Source organism: Vanellus vanellus (genome assembly GCF_965231255.1).
Source record: "Vanellus vanellus genome assembly, contig: HAP1_SCAFFOLD_67, whole genome shotgun sequence".
Lineage (NCBI taxonomy): Eukaryota > Metazoa > Chordata > Aves > Charadriiformes > Charadriidae > Vanellus > Vanellus vanellus.
This window is the reverse complement of record NW_028128775.1, coordinates 862,901-881,614: the sequence shown is the minus strand read 5'-3', so window position 1 is coordinate 881,614 and position 18,714 is coordinate 862,901.

Below are 18,714 nucleotides of genomic sequence, written 5' to 3'. Positions count from 1 at the left end.
CTTGGTGTGCTTCAGGCATTCCCTCTCTCCAGAGCAGCAAACTGAGGTGCACATGACAGTCAGTGGGAGTTCGGTGGTGTTCCGCCTCCGTGTGTTCGTGTGTGGGTTGTTGCCGCTTTGTAGCAGTAGAGGGACTGCTGCCGCTTCATCGTTCGGTGCTATTTTTTTAATATCTCACTCCTTTTCTATTTATCTTTCTTTTGTTCCCCAAAAATAAACTCTGAATGTTTCTGTTGTATGTGACGCTTTCGCCACTTTCTTCTTCATCGTGACCAGGTTCTCAGGTCTGGTTTGGGGTCCTGCCTTCAGTTCGCCCTTCTGTCTCTCCCTGGCAGGAGAGGGATGCCCTCCGTGGCGGGGCAGCGCGGAGCGCCCGAGCGGTTGGGCCGAGGCGAAGGAAAAGCATTTGCTCCCTGCGCTCCAGTTTTACACTGGAGTGTTTTTGGAATTTTTGTTTGTTGGTTTGTTTGTTTGTTTTTATGATAATTATTTTTCTTGTTTCGGCTCTGCCGTCAGCCTGGAAGCTGCAAAAGGCAGAAATGGCGCCTTCTCCTCCCCCGGCTGTTAAATTAATATAAGGCAGCGCTTCAGATCAAACCCCTCCAATCCGCCGGGTGGTGGCGGGAGCGGCCAGGCGAGACCTGGGGCTCTGTGTCCCCGGGCTGCCCCTCCGCTGTCCCTCCGCTTTCCTTCCTTTTCCCTCCCTGGCTCTCTCGCTGTGGTGTTTTTTCCTCCTCCCCTCTCCTCACAAAGCCTCTCGCAGGGTGGGATGAGCCCGGAGGCAAGTGGGAAGGTGCCTTTTCCTCCTCCTTTTTCCTGCCCCTTTGCAGGAAGAAGCTGTTGAGCAGAGATGGTTCTTGTGCTCTCTTCCCATCTCGGTGGGGTCGTTGGGCTGCGGCGTGGGGCCGCGGAGCCCGGGAGGAGAGGACAACCCCGAAGAAAAGGTCCCCTTGCTGCCCTCCACCAGCAGCGGTGGGATGGGTGCAGGGACCCTCCTGCCATCGGCTTATCCCGTCCCCTGTGGGAGCCTTTTTCTGCAGCAAACCGACCCAAAATGACAACGGCACGTTGGTGCTTCTTGCTAAATGGGGAGGGGGGAGAAAAACAAATCATCTATCAGTTTGCTCTGTAAGGATGGAAGCGGCGCATCCCCAAACAGGGCCAAAATCAGGCGGCTTTTACAGGATGGGGTTTTGCAAAGCGGCTGGTGCCAGTGCCCCACGGTGACGGTCGGAGGGGGAAGAAACTGGTTGAGCCCTTAAAAAGAGGAAAAGAAAAAGGCTCGGAGGAAGGGAAAGGTGCAGCACCGGGGTTTCCTTGCTGCTGTTCCTCCGGGATGCCCGTGCGCGTCCCCTCCACGCTGCCCTCCGGGCAGGACCATGCTCGCTGCTCCGGCTCTGCCTCCCCGGAGGGGAAAGGTCCCAGAGCAGGAGAGTCCCCGTCTCTCCCCCCTTCCCAAAAGAAACTTTAACTTAATCGTTACGCTGGTGACCCACAGTGGCTGTGGGGCTGTGGTACTAGCCCTATTGCTGCCCTGCCCTTAAAATGGAATTATACACTTCTAAAATGGAATTATACACTTCTAATATAGGATAATTTGGGGTTTTTTTTTCCATTTTGTTTTCCTCCCTGGAAAAGGAGGGAGTGGGGCTGAGCTTCACTCCCTCCTGGCCGGGACCGGGGCCAGAGCCTGGGATTGTTTTCGGCACGTGCCGGGCATCACTCCGGCAGAGACAGAAAGGAAGAAAATCACCCTGGAGGGAAAACGCGACCGGTTTTGGGGCAGAGCGGGCTGAGTCCGGCTCTGCATCTCCCCCCTCCCCAGGGGCCACAAAACCTTGGCGGCTGCCTCCAAAAGTCCTTACTTAAAAAACAAAGCAGATTTCCCCGGCGTGGCCCTCTTCTGCATTCGAAGCTCGGGGGTTTTTGCTGCTTACAAGGTGAGACTTTTTATTTATTTATATATTTATGTATTTATTTTGAATTAAATGAAAGCTGAGGCCTTGGTTAACAACGTGACTCTGAGCCACCTAAAAGGCGGCTGTAACCCCCCGGGCTGACTGTGGGACACAGTGCTGCGCCTGTCCCCGCTTCGTGCTCCGTGATCCCACGGCCGGCTCTGTATTTTGGGAGGATTTAATATTTCCCTGTGCAGAGGAGAATTTTACGGGGAGGAGGCGGGAGGAGGAATCCCTCTCAAAGCTGCTGCTGGAGTCGCTTTAGGAATCAAAAAAGATATCCCTGCAGTGACCCGCAATGCTTTAGTTGGCAGCAAAGCCCCTTCCCAGCGAGGCGGGACGGGGGCTGCTGTGCGCTTCGGTGCCTTCAAACAGCTCCTCACACCCCCCGGGGGCCCCTCGAAAGAAGTTTCCTAAAATGATGCGCTTAATAGAGATCCTTAAGCAGGGGGTGGGGGGTGTAATGTAAAAAGGTAATATAAAAGGGTGGGGTTATTATTTTACCCCCCCCCAGTGCACTACATGTAGAAATGCAGCAATTCTTTTTCTTGCGCAGATGCTGAAATATATTTATTTTATTGTAAGAGATGATCTAGTTTGGAAACGCTCCGTGTTGTAAATAAAACGGGGGGGGGGGGAATCCCCCAAGCAAATCTGTGTTAGTTATAACTTTGAATCTTTGTGTGGTTTTGTGTTTGGTTTTAGTTTTTTTGTTTCATTGGGTTTTTTTAATTTATTTTGGGTTCATTCTGTGGAACACAAATGACACAAATCCCTGTCGCCGTCGCGTGGGTCCCGTCGGTGGAGCGTCACTGTGGACTGAGGGGTTCCCCCCGCCGGAGCCGGGACTGTCGGCCCTTTTTCTCTTGTTGCCCATTGAACGTAATGGGAAAAAGAATGGAATAAACCTCTCGTTTGTCTCACTGCGCTGCTGCCGTGTCTTTGGGAGGGCGGGGAGGAGGCAGAGGGGGGTGTGGAGCTTTTTTGGGGGGGGCTGGAGGGGATGGGGGAGTGGGCAGCACTGATTTTTGGGGGAAAGCCCATTTGCGTGGGGGTGGGGAACCAGCTGACTGGGGAAAGGGCTGAAATTAGTGGGTTTGGGGGTTTGAAAAATTGAATGACTTAACTGTGTTTTGTTTTTTAAATTTTGTTGTTTTTTTTTTTTTAATTTGGGTTATTAAATTTGGGGGGTTTAAATTTTGTGGGTTTCTTTAATTTGGGTTTTTATATTTTTTTTTTTAATTGTGGTTGTTTTTCTGTGCAAGTAATTGCGATGAGCTCTGTGTTGCAGGAGGGAGGGGACAGCAGTGTCACACGTGTCCCCTCTGCCAGACCGTGGGGTGCTCAGGGAGCTCAGAAAGGGACTGGGGGGAGGGAGGGGTCGGCGCACAACAGAAATTGAGCATTTCTTCCTCCCTACATTCTTGGGGGTATATTTTTGCCCATCTGCAATACAGTTAATTAGCATTACATTAAATCCAAAGAGATTCTAGTTATCTTTCATATAGTATTTTTTTTATTCATTTCTTTCAAACCCCCCTCTGTCACAGGTCTGTGGGGTCAGGCAGGCGCATCCCCAGTGCCCTTTTACCTAAAATTTGAGGAATTGAGTGAAAAAAGAGGGCACCTGAGCCAAGCCAGGGGTCAGAGCCTGGAAATCCCGGGGGACCAGCGGCGTGCGGGATCCCTGTGGGATGCTCGGAGGCGTTGGAGACGTCAGAAACCTGCTGCCGGATTTAGGGAAGGTTTTATTACGATTCAGGGAAAGCTGCAGGATCCGTGGTGCTGTGGGAGCAGTTACAGAGAAAACAGCCAGAGAAATCGAGGTTTGAAGGGGCGGTCGAGCCGCGGGGGCACTTACCTTCTGCAAAGACAGCCGTTCCCCTAAAAGCAAGATCCTCTTTTCCTCCTTCGAGCTGGTTGTGGCTAAACTCTTCTCCTCACCGGTGCCTTTAAGCTGGTTAGCAGGATGCTAAAAGCTGACGGGTAGGTCACTGCTACTCCTGGTTTTAGTCGGATGGGTCATTATGAATCATTACAGCATTTTTTAAGTGGGGCTGTTGCAAAAAATACAGTTGTTGCACTATTTCCCACCTTACGCCTTCAGCGAGGGGCTGATTTGGTGGGTGGGGGTGGGGGGGTGGGGGAGGGTGGGGGGTGGGGGGTGGTGGTGGTGGTGGTGGTTCTCTTTTCTATTTTTTTCCACTCTTTGGACCAAAGGAGTGACCTGTGGGTTTCCTCCTTTCAGGTGAGATGGCCCCGTGGTGCCACAGCCCATCTCGCAGGGAGGAATGATTTCTCTGCCCACGGGGCCGCCCTTTCCAACACCTTTGGTTTGAGTTGAAAAAGTTAAGAAACAAAGAAGAGGAAAAATGTAAAAGAAGCCTTTGGGTACCCAAGCACCGGCTGCTGCTTTTCGCCGAGTGAAACTCGGGTGGGAGCTCATCAGCTGGACAGACACCATCATAGACTCACGGAACCGTTTGGGCTGGAAGGGACCTTGAAGATCATGGAGTTCCACCCCCCCACCATGGGCAGGGACAGCTCCCACTAGACCCAAGCCTGGTTTCATCCCCCAAGGTCAGATCTGAAACTGGGGCCGTTCCCCACCAAGTGTCAAGGACCGGTGCAGGAAGTGCAATTCCCGGGGCTCTGGTGGATTAAAGGAGCTGCTTCGGACCCTCAAGATACCCTAAAAAAAACAGAACAGGGGCAGAATCCACCCAGTGTGAAGGAGTTACAGCAAGTTCTAGGAACTTTAAGCTGTTGGCGTAAACACACCCCTGGCTTTTCCATCATTGCTCGCCCCTTGATGATTTGCTCAGGAAGGGAAAATCCTGGGAATGGACTGACCAACATACCAATGCCTTGGAATTGCTAATAAAAGAGCTGAGGTTATTCCAACAACTTGGTCCTATACATCCAACTGACCCTGTCCATGTAGAATGGGGGTTCAGTGAACGTGGTTCTCACTGCACTTTGGCAGAAGGGACCCACACATCTCCACTCCCCACACCGACAACCCTCCCCCTCCCCCAACGCTACAAAAAGCAGCAGTCCTTAGGGCAGACTCCTTAAGCTGACTCCACAGCTACGGCTCCCCGTGGGCTCTGGGGGAGATAAGGGGGCCCCGGGGGTCTCCGTGGGCTTTAAAGGGGTCCCAGGGCTGCCCACGGGCAGAGAGAGGGGTAGGAGAAGAAAAAAGGAGAAGAAGAGAAGAGGTGGGTCGAGGGGGGAGGGGAGAATGGTGGGGGGAATGGTTGGGGGTGTGGGAGTGAGCGTGTGAGGGGGGAGTGAGGGGAATGGATGTTTGTGAGGGGGGAATAGATTTTCGTGAGCGGGAGAGGTGAAGGAGCGGAGGTTTGCAGGGCTGTGAGGTTGTCTGTGAGAGAGGAGGCCCCGGAGGGAGCTGAGTGGAAAGGGCTGTGTGTGGAAAGAAAAGCTTTAAGGACAGGCTGGGCTGGGGAAAGGTGGTGGGCCCCGAGGGAGGGCTTGGGGAGCGGGGCTAGAAGCGTGGGTTTGGGGCAAAACTCTGGGAAAGAAACTGCAGGACAGGGCCAATCTGAGTATACAGTTTTAGCGAAGCTTCAAGGAAAAGGTGACCAAAGGTGCCTCTTGTCCTTTTGTGGGCGGGTTTTGTCTAAGTTATTCATGCGAGTGGACTTTTGCCACACGGGATGGGAACGTTCGCTTCCCGGGATAGCTGATGCCCCTGGATAACCACTGCCCGCGAAGCACTGCGAAACCCCGTGTTCAAAAATGAGGATAAAGGCCGGGTTTTGCCTCTTGGAAGGATCTCTAAGCACCGTCTCCACGTTATTTTCAGTACCTTTCTGGTTGTTTTCTTTCCCCCCATCCCCGTGATGTCCGTCGGGAGGGCTGGCGGAGCTCTGCAGGCAGATGTGGGGCTCATTTTGGTGAGGGCTGAGCTGATTTCAGGGAGTCCCGGCTCATTTTGCGGAGGATTGGGCTAGTTTAGGGGGGTCCCGGCGCATTTGGGGGAGGGCTGCGCTGTTTTCGGCCTCGCAGTGCCCGGGGCGGAAAGAAGCGGTGGTGCGGGGCTGAGGGGGCCTCGTTCTCCTCGGCGCGGCCCCGCCCCTCTCGCCCGCCGTTGCCGCGGCGACGTTGGGGGGCGTGGCCCGGATCTGCCCCATGGCGCATGCGCGGTCGGGCGGACGCGAAGGAGAACGTTTCCGGTGTGCGGCGGTGGTCGGGAGCTGCGGAGTTTGGTACCGGGAGAGACGGGGGGACCGGGGCCGAGGGGGGCGGGAGCGGGGTGGGGGTGGGGGTGGGGCGGCGGCGGCGGCAGGAGCGGTGTGGAGGTCTCCGGGGCCAGTTCGGGGGGTTGTGGGGTGGCGGGACCGGGCTGTGGGGCTCGGGGGGCGGTCTGGGCCTGTTTGGGGGGGGCAGAGCCGAGTGGGGGGTCCCCGGGGAGGACAGGGCCGATTCAGGCCCCTCCCGTCCCCCGCTGCCGCCCCCTCACCCCCCGCTCGCTCCCCGCAGGTGGCGGCAGCCCCGGCCGCAGCGCAGGGTGCCCGGGGCCGGCCTGTCCGGGCGCTTGGCTCCGCTCTGGGCTCCGCTCTCAGCCCCCCCCGGCAGGTCAGCCCGGCCGTGCCCCCTTCGCCCGCCTCCAGCCCACGGCCGAGTCCCCCCAGGTACCCCCGAGATGGGTCGGGGGGTGTCAGCGCTGGGCCCCCTGAAGCGGGTGGTGGGCATGGGCATTGCTGGGAGCCCGTGGGCAGCCCTGGGACCCCCTCAAAGCCCACGGAGACCCCCCGGGGCCCCCTTATCTCCCCCGGAGCCGACGGGGAGCCGTAGCTGTGGAGTCAGCTTAAGGAGTCTGCCCTAAGGACTGCTGCTTTTTGGAGCGTTGGGGGAGGGGGAGGGTTGTCGGTGTGGGGAGTGGAGGTGTGTGGGAGGAGTCCCGTGTCTTTGGGGAGCTTTGGGGGTGTTGGGCAGATTTGGGGGAGTGGGGGAGGGGTCCCCTCCTTTGGAGCTCCCTGGTTCTTTTCTTCCAAACTGTGGGAGGCAGCGGGCGAAGGGGGAAGGCAATAGAGTGGGTTGCTGTACTTCAGTCCTTGGTTGAGAGTCAGCGACTCTGCTCCCTTGCTGCTCAGCAGACTATTGGCTCCGTGGGGCTGTTTCTCCAGGCAGGCTACGACTACAGAAATGGCCCCACTTCCTCGGAAGAGTTGTCAGCGGTGATGTCTCCTGGGAACATACTGCCTGACGTTGGATAGACCTGGCACCACGCAGCAGCTCAGAGCTCCACAGTGTATGCTTCCACGCTCAGTTCCGTTCCCTGCCTGGGAACCCGCTCTTTCTCGGTCCCTGCTGGCAGCTCCTGTGGAGGCTCCTGGCCGAGGACCAGCCCCAGTTTCCCCACTGCCCCACCAGCAGCCATGGGAGAGCGGGGGTGTCCTGAGTGTGTGAGCACCACTGGCTCTGTTGCTGCACTGGGCCAGGGCTCCAGGAAGTGGTAGAGGGAGCTCTGGGAAGAGGAGCTGCTCCTCAACAGGCTGCTGCAGTCCTCCGAGTTGGCCAGCGAGCACAGGCTGCAGGGGCTCTTGCGGTAGCCCTTGGGGGGCCCAGGATCCCGGGGGGTTGCCTGGACCAGAAGGAGCTGTCCCCACTGATAGGACCTATAGGCGGCAGAGGAAGGCAGGGGGACGTGGGGGCTTGGGGGGGGGGGGCAGGGGGTAGAGAGAGGCATCACTGCTCAGATGGTATATGGTTGGCAGGGAGCCCAGTGGGTCCTGTGGGGCCCGGTGCTCCCTCCTCGGTTGCCCTGCAGAGGAGGAGAGAGAAGAGACCCGCTGCACCCCGTCTCCTCCGTCGGGGCCCGCGGGCAGCACCCCCTCCTCAGCAGGCGGGCAGGGCTGCCCAGTGCAGGCAGGGCACGGGCTGAGGGTCTGGGGCAGGATCTGGGGGTCTCCCCCACACTCCCTGCTTCTCCTGTGTTGACTTGAGGTCCCATCCTTCATCTGCTAGCCGAGAAGCTGCTGAGGGAGGGGACGGAGTGAGCGGCCGGCAGCCCCCGGCACAGCCCCGGCTCAGGGCTGCCGTGGGGTGTGGGCTGTTTGCATGGTGCTCGGTGCCAGGGCCACTCACTGCTCTGCTCCTCTGGGCGGGCTCTCGCGTCCGTTGTCCCTTGCTTTGGCTTCTTCCAGTCCCTCTTCAGGACCCTGGAAGCTGGGCGAGACGGGAGCAGCTCCCAGCCCCGCGCCGCAGCCCCCCACCCCACCCCACGCTGCGGCACAGTGCGGTGCAGCAGTCGCCTACCTGGAGCCGCTTGGTCCGTAGCACAGAAGAGACCGCGCTGAGCCCCATCAAAAGCATCACGAGCGGAGCCAGGTGAGCTGTGGGGGGACATTGGAGTCCCTCCTGGCACCAGCTGCGGTGCAGCCGCGCAACCCTGGGGTGCCCCCCATGGGAAATGTTAAAGAAATAAAATGTTGGTCTCTATCCCTGGTGCTGTGGTTCCTCCTCCCATCCCGTGGCTGGGGCTGTGCCCCCCTCAGTGCCCGACCCAGTGGGACAGGCTGGCACTGCTGGCACCCACCAACCTGGGGGGGTGGTGGTGTCGGGGGAGCTGGGTGGGCTGGAGAAAGGGAGGAAGCACCTCTTGAAACCAGCTCAGCCCTCTCCAGCCACAAAACCCTCCCCGGAGGCACCAGAGGGGACCCCCAGATCCTTGAAAAACTGCCCCAGACTCCCTCTGGCCTGCAAGATTCCCCCCCCAGGACCACATAAGGGCCGCCCAGGATCCCTAACGGACACCTTAGTGGCGTCCCAAATCTGGGTTCTTTACCTGCTGGGCAAGCCAGTAACACACTGTGTGGGAGCAGCCAGCCAAGCCGGTTTCAGAGCACCAGAGGTGAGAGGCAGGGAGCTGCCATCCCACTCAGCTCCATCTCCGCCGTGCCTTGGCTGTGCAGAGAGAACTTGGGGGGAGCTGCAAAACAGCTCAGCCCGGGCTTATCTCAAGATGGCACAGAACAACCAAAACCAAATGGCCCTTAACAATCAAAATGCCCCGAGTCCCATCCCACCACTCTTCCCGTGATGTTGAGCGCCGGACATCACAAATTGGCAACAGAGACTTTGCTATGGCACCACCAGAGGGAAATATCCCAGACAGTGTAATCCACTCAGGCATAATCCTGCACCCTCACCGAGTCAGGAAATATAAACCACAGGGTCTGGGGAGACAAATGGGGAATCCTCCAAGGATACAGCTGGCCCCTCGGAGATCCGTCCCCCCCATCCAGGACGCTGGAGGGGAGCATTTACAGCCGAGGACGGCCTTTCCTTTAACCTCTAGAAAAGCCGGCTTTTGCTAAAAAACAAACGTCCCCCTCCTGCCCCTGCCCCCTCTGAAATGAAATAAATAAAGAATTAAAATCCTTGCAAAACTTAAAAATAGCCGCTAGTTTCGTTATCGTTACATTGATTGTAAAAACTGATGAGCTGCTGTGCTGTGTGCCGCAGCCCAACCTCCCCCCCCCCAACGCTGGGCGAGCTCCTCTGGCCATGCCTGGGATGAAAAACCGGTGGCTTTTAGGAAATATCAAATAAAAAATTAAAAGAAAAAAAAGAATAATAAAACCTCTCTTTCTCTCTGCCTGTGTTAGTCTAACAAAACGGATGGCGTCGGGAGGCGAGGGAGGAGGAATGGGGAGGCTGTGGGTTGGAGAGAGCCCTCCCCGTACCCTTCGGTGGTGCATCCTCGCAGCGCCGCAGGGAATGGGGGAGGGGGGGTGGTTTTGGGAGGGGTCTTTGGTTTGCACAGGGTAGCAGTGGTGGGGGCTCAGCCCCATCCTTACAGTGCTGGGGCGCACGGGGCTACCAGGCGCAGAGTCCCTCCCCCAGTGAGGTGCTTTGGTGCGTTGAGGTGTTAGATGGGGTGGCACCAGCCCCTGCCCACCCCGGGAGGGGGGACACCACCTCTCCGGTGGCACTGGATGGGTGGGAGGGAGGGAGGGAGGGAGCAGAGCTCTGGGAGCCATGGAGAAAGGCGTGGGGGTGTCCCTCGTCGTGGCAGCCCCCAGCAGCCCTACCCCGCCACACGGCCACCCCAAGGGACACCCAAGCCCCATCTTGGTCCTCTCCCCGTTGGGTGACGCCCTTCCACCCACCCCGGAGGTGCGCTCCTCTCCTGCGGGGGGGACGCCCAGCACTCGCCTGGCTAGAGAAGCACCGGGGGGGGGTGGTTAGGGGGCATCTGAGCTTCCCCATTACACGGGCCTAATTACTGTGCCGTTAGTAACCATTAGTAACCACTTTGGCTCTGCTAACCAACTGCGGCGAGGCCCCCACCCCGCTTTAGCACAGGCTTCCTGATGCCAACACCTCCCCGAGCCACTGGGTAAAGCTGCGCCTGGCAAAAAACCACCACCCCAAAAAAACCCCACACCACATCCCCCACTCCCCACCCACCCCTTCTCCCCCCATCACAGCCATGGGGCAAACTCCCACCACCACCACCCCCAATCTCAGCTCGGCCGTGACCCCCCCGAGACACTGGAAAGAGAGCAACGGAGAGCGAGCTCAGGCTCCTGTGAGCTGGAGAGATTTCTCTTTGGTTTTTGATGTTGTCGGTGGGTGGGATTTGGTTGGTTGTTTTTCACAGAACACTTTGCAGTAGAAGACAAAAACGTGGTGTCGCAGCCCCCGGGGCCGGCGCTGGCACCGCCACCTCCCCCCCCCTCCCCCCTCACCCGGCTCCTGTCCCTCCTCCTGCCCGGCGGCTGTTCCCACTTTCCATCCTTGGTTTGTTTGTTTTTTTTTTTTTTCCTTTCTACCTTTCTTTTTTAATATGTGGGGTTTTCTTCTTTCTCCCTTTTGTTTTTTGCTTCCCCCTCCTTTTTTCTCTTTTTCCCCTTTTTGCTTTTTCCCTTTTTTTTTGCTTCCCCCCCCCTTTTTTCTCTGTTTCCACCTTTTCCCCCGTTTTCACTTTTCTCCTTTTTTCACTTTTTTCCCCTTTTTTTCTCTTTTTCCCCTTTTTTCTTTTCCCACAATTCCGGCCCCCCCCCCCCTTTTTTTTTTTTTCCTCTCTTTAAACAAGCTCTCTCCCGAAGGAGCGGCCCCTGGCTCTCCGCTGGCAGAAGGAGCCTACGGAAGAGCTCTGGCACTGACACGGGCAGGAACACCCACTCACACATCGCAACACAGCAGTTAGTTTGGCAACACCCCCACCCCCTGTCACAAGTGAGACCTGCACAGACAAAAGGCTCCTGAGTGAGGGCACTGGGGCAGCCCCACCTTAGAAGCAGCAGAGGAGCAGAGCCGTCCGGAGCCATCAAGAGCACAGGAAGGGCTATTCAGGGCCTCATTGTCTGCGCCGAGTGACCGTCTGCTGAGAACCGCTCTGGCGGCTCAGAGCTCAGCCCCAGCAGCAGTCTGGAGCCAACGGGGAAAAGTACACTGGGAGGAAGACTGGCAGCCTTCCTCCACAACGCCCCGGAGAGAATGACCAGAGTGCTGCCTATTCCCATCGTTTTGTCCAACTCGGTTCTTTTTTTATTAGAAAATTAATAAAAATACCCCTCCAACTCTCAGGTTTCCAAGGCACACAAAATCTCTAAAAGGGAGACACAAGCGTGAGGTGCTGAGGTACCCAAACCTGCCCACGTTAGTCCAACGAAAGGGATAGCGTCGGGAGGCGAGGGAGGAGGAAGGGGGAGGCTGTGGGATGGAGAGAGCCCTCCCCGTACCCCTCGGCTGTGCATCCTTGCAGCGCCGCGGGGAATGGGGGGCTGTGTGTTTGGGGGGGTCTTTGGTTTGCTCCCCTGACCTGCTGGGGGTGGGGGAGGGGGGGGGGATGTCTGGCGGCGGGGTTACAGTCATCGGGCGGTGCTGGGCGGCACGGCGGGAGCCTCCCTTGCTGTGCTGCGAGGCCGGGGCTCCCGGAGCGTGTTTCTGCTCCTGCTGCTTCACCTGCTGGAGCATTTCCCTCATCTTGCGCTGTGCAGTTATGGAAGATGCACCCAGGTGGGATGCGGGTGGCTTTGCCTGCACAGAGGAGTCCATTCACACCCTGGGCGCTGCTCTGCACGGCCTCTAGAACACACATTTTTAGCTCAATCGAGCCAATCTTCAATTTCAGCACTTGCACAGCCGGGGGGAAGCTACCGAAACACCTTCAGTGCCTCTTGGGGGCACAGGGACCACCCAAAAGAAGAGTGGCAGGGTGCTCGGGTGGTGCTGGGCTCAGCAAGCCCCACGCCTTTCCTCGGTGGATGAAAGCGGCCGGGGAAGATCAGGTAAAGCCATGGCCAAACCGTACCTGCCTGGCAAAGAAATGCCCAATGATTTTAACGATGACCTCCTCATTCTCGTCTGGGGTTTGGTCTCGTGGCACAATGACTGCCGCGCTGGTTAAGTTTTGCAGTTCGTTTACCTGGAGCGAACCACAAGAGGGTGACGCCCTTCCACCCACCCCGGAGGTGCGCTCCTCTCCTGCGGGGGGGACGCCCAGCGCTCCCCTGGCTAGAGAAGCACCGGGGGGGGGGGTGGTTAGGGGGCATCTGAGCTTCCGCATTACACGGGCGTAATTAGTGTGCCATTAACCACCATTAATAACCACTTTGGCTTTGCTAACCAACTGCCCCCACCCCGCTTTAGTGCGGGCTTCGTGATGCACACGCCTCCCTGTGTGGGAGCAGCCAGCCAAGCCGGTTTCAGAGCACCAGAGGTGAGAGGCAGGGAGCTGCCATCCCACTCAGCTCCATCCCCGCCGTGCCTTGGCTGTGCAGAGAGAACGTGGGGGGAGCTGCAAAACAGCTCAGCCCGGGCTTATCTCAAGATGGCACAGAACAACCAAAACCAAATGGCCCTTAACAAACAAAATGCCCCGAGTCCCATCCCACCACTCTTCCCGTGACGTTGAGCGCCGGACATCACAAATTGGCAACAGAGACTTCTCTATGGCACCACCAGAGGGAAATATCCCAGACAGTGTAATCCACTCGGGCATAATCCTGCACAATCACCGAGTCAGGAAATATAAACCGCAGGGTCTGGGGAGACAAATGGGGAATCCTCCAAGGATACAGCTGGCCCCTCGGAGATCCGTCCCCCCCATCCAGGACGCTGTACAGGGTAACTTCCCCGGGATGGAGCGACCTCACCTGAGAGAGAGAGGGTAAGTGACTAAGAAACATCCGTACGGTATAGGGCATGCGATTGAGTTTGTGACTGGTGCACTCTTCTAAGGCATTAATATCTAGCGCCCTTGTGGTTTGTGTTGCTACTTGTCGGGGGCATTTGTAGCTCGCAATAGTGGATCCCGCTAATTTCTTTTAAACCGCAATAGTGTAATCGCCATCGCACACACAGAACTTGCAATAGTGACGTATTGGACCTGTGAGCGAAGTCCAAATAAATTGTTAATTTGAACCTCTCAGTGAAGCCCTTTTCCCCTTTTTTCACACACACAGAGCAGAGGTATTTCTAAGTTTATGCCATTAACGCGCAGAAATGGGCTGCTTGTCCCAAAACAGGAGCGCTCACACCTTAGTTCCAAAAATCTCCACTTTTATTCATTGATTATTACATATTCGAACAATTAATACATATTCCCTGTCATTCCCTCTAATGACTGGTCGAGATTTCTTTGCTTCCCATGTAAAGGAGTGCGCAGACTCTGTCTTTTTTTTCCTTCTTTTGAGTAGGTGGTACCGTTTGGGGAGGTGGTCAATGAGTGGGTGGTCACCATCTCCCCCTGCCGGAACTCCCTTTTACCTGCTTTTCCTCTCATCTTGGCACTTCCGAGTGGCTTTCGGGGTTTGCTGACCAGGCCTACAGTTCATGGCTCTCTCGACAGGAACCCCCTGCTTCTCAACAGTGCTCCATCGCCTGCTGGGTAGTTCCTTAACTGAACCATAGATAAATCGTGTCCAGTAACTATTTCTCTATGTGAAGATGAGGTCAAGAAATGGCGTTGGGGCAGTAGAGAGGACTTGAGCAGCAGCAGGTTTCCTTTGTTGCTTCAATGACATTTAATTTTCCTAGTTGATGTCCGTTTTACTACAACAATTCCCCCCTTTGAGACTTATCCAAGTCTTTCTGTACTTGGATGAGCCTCATTTTCTATCCCGTATCACTAATACATAAGATTGAGATAATTGCTTGATAACGAGACTCTTAAGACATTCGAACAAAACTCACTATGATGACAAAAACCTTTGCAGCCATCCGGTCAGGGCAAACTCCAATGTCATTCCCTGGACTAATCCAACTGCCATTTTCACTGCCGAAAGCCGCGTTATTTGTGCAATCAAACACCGATGGGCGCTACAGCGCAGCACGAAAGGCCAACACCGACTCTGGCAGATAACCCAGAGGCCTCACGACCATCCAATGCCTTTACCGGCCCCAATCCTGCTGCCGGCTCTGTCACGGCGGTGCCGTGGCGCTCTCCGGTGGGAAAACCGACCAAGGAACAGCACAACACGGCACGGGCCCGGGTTCTCCTTCACTTTGCACCATCAACCGTGTGGAACGGGTTTTGACGGCTTCAGTTATTTACAGCACAAACCCAGCAAGAGCAGCCCCAGGACTGGAACGTTCAACAACCCAATGTAATAAATTAAGGAGAACAACACATAACCCCCCCCACTTACTCCTATAACAAGATAAACATCCTGACTCGTACCAGAACAACAAACCTCACTCCTATCAGAAGAACACTAAAGCCTAAAACTAAGACCTAAAGGATGGCTAGCTAAGACCTAAAACCTACACGGGACTATTACCTAAGGGGGAAACACTATTAAATATAACTCTTTCTCTGCCATTCTCATCTTGTGGGTCTTTCGTGAGTGGGGGCGACCTCGTGGTGGTGGACCCTCCGCAGAGCTCAGGTGCTGCCGGAGGCGAGAGATGGTGGGTGGGTTTTCCCAGAGCAGGAAAGGGACCTGGTTGCCGGGCTGAACCGGCAGTTGCCCAGTTGCCAACTAGAGGCGGTCACCCTCTGGGCTTCTGCCGGCTTCGCCGCCCTTTAAAGACTCCTCTGGGGCCTTCCGATCCTCCTGCAGGCGATGGTATTTCACGTGCGCATTCCTCCCGTTGACTGTCCCAAACACCCTGGAAGGGAGAAAACAAACAGGGATTTTTTAATTCCTTTTTTTTTTTTTAAAAAAAAAAAAAAAAATCATTAGATGACATTTCATTATTTCTACTTTTGTGAGCTTCTGGTCTGTTTTGCTGCGTGGTGCCATACAGCTTGTGCCAGTACCCCCAGGTGGGTGGGACCTCAGTGGTTAAACACGGCAGATCATTAGGGATTAAAATAAGAGAAGTAACGGCGAGACGGCTTAAAATCGGGTCAGACTGAAACTCAAGTGGCTCTGCGTGGCACAAGCGACCGTAGCGCGGGAGCCCTCGGGCCGCAAACCGCAAGAAGGAACTTCAGTGGAACCTTTTTCTCAGCCAAAAAAAAACGAGAAACGCTGGGATTCTCGCCCGAGGAGATGAACCGCCCCAGGCCTGTAATGGGAGGAAAGGGCCTTCAAAGGGAGAGAGAGAGAGAGAGAGACCCTTGTGGCTGCAGTCAGCGGGAGACGGAGGAGCTCCGAGTGCGGAGGAGATGGGAGGAGGATGGAAATGCCGAGTCTCCATCGGTTTGAGCCCAGATCAGCAGGTTTCGAGAAGAAAAAACGAGCGGCTCACCTTCCACACCACACTGCCCGCAGGGAAACCCAGCCACATCGCCTGCGCCTCCAGCCCCGCACGGAGCGTCCCCGGGATGGCGGGAGGGACTGCCTGTGCCACGGGGTGTCTTTTCGCTGCTCTTCTGCTTCTTGGTGGACCCGAGCCGGCGCCTCTTCTTCGGGCTGCAACCAGCCTGTAAAGAAGACAACCTGTGCTCATTTCTCCATCTCCTCAGCAAGGGGGACAGCTAAAGTGAAAAACTGGCTGGAAACATCCCCAGACGGCCCAGACACTGAGGGGTTTATTTGTGTGCTGGGTGGAACGCGTTCTATCTGCCCCAGCCTGCCCCAGTGAGCTCCTCCGAACACTAAAACAGCCCAAAAAATGCTGAAACTCGACGGGGAGGATGGGGTGCAAAGACAGATGGTGAAAGAAAAACCGTATTATTTCTACCGTCCTCAGCGGAACAGCACTTTCCTCCACAAAAGTCTGTAAAATGGGTTTAAAACGTAGAATTACTGAGCACTGAAGGGACATGGTTACCCGGTGTCTACCACCAAAAAAAACCCTAAATAATATGTGTTTCTGTGAGCCAAAGTCCCATTTCCTGTCAAGGAAGGTTTTGGCAACACCCGCGCAGAGGTGGGTCACCAACAGTTCCTTTGACGGAGTACTGGGACGTTACAGAACATCCCCAAAAATCAGCAGCAGCAAGTTTAATGCAAAGGGGATCGTTTCCCAGAGCCCGGGACAATGCGTCCATGGAGGAGCAGCATCTCGCACCCACCCCAGCAGTTTTCCTACCTTCTCTTCAGCCTCCTCCACCTCATCCGTGCCTCGCTGCAGCCTTTTGGCTGTCCATCCTGGTCGGGTGGCGCCAAACCTGACGTGTTTTTTCCAGGTGTAGTAATATTCCACGCACTGGGCCACGGTCTTCGTCTGAATCTGTCGGGAGAAAACCAGAAGCGATCGATGAGGGAAATACCGCAGGAAAACGCTGAAGGCACAGACCCAGGATGGATCTATCCAGCGCTGTTTGTCCTCCCCTGTGTCTGCGGTTCCCACAGCACAACGCACGGGTGAGATCAGGCCGAAAACGAGCCCCCTTCTTCTGAAAGGGCCGTAAAGAAGCCTTGGGAGGGCAGAACTGTACGTTTCATGCCGATGGTCAGCGGAACGTGTCAGTTTTCTTCTAGTATTTCCTGTATTTTGTACTGGAGAGATTAAATATTCGGTTGATATTCGTGCAAATTCGGTAGACATTAGAGCCAATTATGTCTTGTACTGGTATCTTTTTAGCATGAAGCAGCATCCCAAGGACAGGATTCCAACGCACCATTCAAAAGACGACTTTTCTGGGTTAAAACTCCCCTCCACGCTACCAACACGTGACCCGCCTCGGTCTAACGGCTTTACCTTCTTCTGGATCAGGTGGAAATTCTTCTTATGCACATAAAAAGCCTCTTTAAACAACTGCTCCTCCAGGGGCGTCCAAGTGTCTGAGCCTGGGAAGAAACAGCCACGTGCAAACGATTAGACCCCTTGCAACCTCACGGAAACGCGCACGATGTATTTGTCACGCGTCCACATGTCTCCTCCTTCGGAAAGCAATTAGCCAACACCGCAGGCAGTTTGTTAGCACGAGCAGTTATGGCTGCCAGCAGAGCAAGCCCTGCACGCAGTAAAGCCGGGGCGCGAGGGAAAGGAGGAGCGTTGGGCGGCGTGGGGTGTCACCGCAAGGGACAGCAGCAGGCTAGAACACAGGGACGAGGCATTCCCCGTGCCAAAAGGCCCCCAGAACAGATTAAAAAGACTACTTCCCTGCCCCAAAGAACACGAACCGCTGCTCGCACGTTTCTAAAAATCACTTCTTTCAATCAGAACAAAGGGAACGGCAGTACCCGCTCGCATTCCCGGAGAAGCAACAAGCTCTGCTTCCAGTTTACCTGCGTAATGATAATCAGCCAGGGGATGGGATTCAGGTCGCTGGGGTGCCCCAGACTGCAACATCTCCAGACCCTCCTGCAGGAGTTCAGAGAACAAGACTTAGATTCCCCCTCAGCAGGGGCCAAAAGATCAACTCTTCAGCCCACTGTGGGAAGATGGTACTCAGTCGATGCTCAGCAACAGCATGTCGGGGTCACCTCCGCCCACGGCAGTTGATGAGAATATTTCCTAGTCCAGTAGGAATTCGAAAAGAGCTGCTTCTTACCAGAGCTTCATGCAGGCGGTGCAAGGCATGCTCCAGGTTGGCTCTTCCCCCTGGCATGACATTGGAGCAGGCGAAGTTGAGCAGATTTGTCACTAGAAATGCAACAAAAACCAACAGAAAGTCAGTTTTCGTCAAGAAAGGAGAAAAAGTGCGATACAAGGCAGAGGGCAAACAGAGCAGACAGACTGGAGACCCAGAAAAGGCACCGAAAAAGAGGCAGGTTATCCGGTATCGCTCTCTCTCCCTTCAGAGCAGCTTTGGGACCGGTAGCTCCAGAGACAGATCTCCCCTCTCCCGAGGTCGCTGCAGCTGACGTGGGACAGCTACAAACGCCCCTGACCGTCTCTCCCAGAGGACGCGACTCAGAGCACCACCGGTTGTTATCTGTTCACTGTCCCACCAGATCTGAGCCACCCTCGGGTGCTACCAGCCACGAATGCTGTCAAGGAAAAGAGGGAGAGGGTCCCAACGGACAAACAGCTGCTGTGAAAACGTGCAGTTTTCGACCCTTAGTATCTCGGGGGGGACCTGGGAAGAAAAGCGTTAAGAGAAACCTCTGTCCTGTGTTTCCGGGTTCGTTGCGATGTCTCCCCAGGGCTTCCACACTAGCGACGCTCCCTCCTCCTCCTCCTCCAACCGGGATCTGTCCTGGAGGTCTGGGATCTCGGCCTGAAATTCACTGCCGACGTTGACGTGTCTGAAATTGTTAAGGCAGAGGAGGTGAGGAAGGAGAGCTGGGAACAGCACGCTAGCACGCACCCGCTTCGAAGGAGGGGACGTGTCAGGTACGGCAGTTATTTCCCAGCACAGCATCACCAACTGCCCTCTAACAACTCCCACAGCCCCTTCTCGCCACCAACAGCATTACCGTTCCACCACGTGAGCCCT